We start from the raw sequence: 1,398 nt of genomic DNA on the forward strand, positions 1-1,398 counted from the left end.
AATAACGACGCTATAAAAATGTGGGGGTGTGTAGTAAATTATATTCTAATGTGGCCAGCCATACATGTATGTGTATGTGCATGTGCTTATGCGTGTCTGTTGGCGTCAACGTTGCTACAATTGCTTATCCATTATTTCACAGTGTTTATTTGTTGTATTTCTGCCGTTTTGCGTTCAAGCTCAAGGTGGTGGCACAACGCACTCTTCCATTTTTTCCATTTACCAACCATGGGTGCGTACATCTTGCACTATGTACTATAAATATGTATACGAGTGTGTGCATATGTTTCAGTAGGTTATGGTGTATGGAGCAGACATTATGCAGGATAAATTTGTTTACATTTGTGTTGGTGTAGATGATACAGTGTCAGTTTTTGCTGGTAGTGGCGCATCATAAGATTCATTGGGGTGTGTAAGCGGTGTTGCGGGATGGCCTAAAAGGGGAGAAATAGGCACAGAGTGCATGGGACTACGTTTTTTTTTGTTTTTGTTTTTGCCTTTTAGTTTGTATTCAAGGGACTAGTGAACAATTTATGTTTACCGTTGTGAGTGAAGTAAGCGCACCTTTAAGCTTAAAGTCACAAATTAATTTGAATGTATGTAAACATATGTATGTATTTACATTAGAGTGTCATATGAAAAAAGTTGCGATTTGTCCACTCATAAATATAAAAATAAAAAAGCTAAATAGAAAAAAATTTTTTTCAATAAATCACTTCAGATGATAGAATTCTACAAGACCACTGAGTATAACATTTTTTTTTTGTGAATAATTACAAAAGTGCTTAGCAAACTACTCATTTTTGTTTTAACCTCGGGAAAAATCTGAGTACTTTTCCCCTTAACATTGTGGTATATTTATTTTACTTTCATGGCAATTACATATAAAGAATCTCATGACTCCTCTTACTGCCAAAGTCGGCCATTCCACGCTGAAAAAATAGTTCTCGTCCGATCACCGAAATTAAGCAGCGTCGGGCGCGGTTAATACTTAGATGGGAGACCGCTTGGGAACACCGCGTGTTGTTGGCCTCCAACAATACTGATTGAAAATTCATTGTTGACAGCCTCGTGGCTAATGTGCTCAGCAGTGCACTGGAAGTGTTTAAGCTTAAAAGACCTATATACAAATGTTTAAAAATTGTATCAACGAAATCAGGATAAGCAGATTTTTGCCAGTTTCAAGTGACTGCAAGAAACCGCTGATTTTTTTAAATTTATTTTGCTGAGGTCTCACGCCAATTCTTCTTCACAAAATTTAGATTTTTTTGTATGGGAGGAAAATACTAGCACCGTCATTAAACAACAAACAAAACCAAGCGTGCACTTTAGGGCGATGAAAACGAATTTTCTTCCCAAACTTACACTTTAGGACAATGAAAAGGCATTTTCTTCCAA

General features: G+C 36.6%; 1 pseudogene; it reads left to right on the plus strand.

Moving 5' to 3' along the window:
* The first annotated feature begins 914 nt into the window (after nt 1-914).
* Nucleotides 915-1,032, plus strand: LOC129246609 (5S ribosomal RNA; annotated as a pseudogene).
* The last annotated feature ends 366 nt before the right edge of the window (nt 1,033-1,398 follow it).

Source organism: Anastrepha obliqua, chromosome 4, assembly GCF_027943255.1.
Source record: "Anastrepha obliqua isolate idAnaObli1 chromosome 4, idAnaObli1_1.0, whole genome shotgun sequence".
In the NCBI taxonomy this organism is placed as follows: Eukaryota; Metazoa; Arthropoda; class Insecta; order Diptera; family Tephritidae; genus Anastrepha; species Anastrepha obliqua.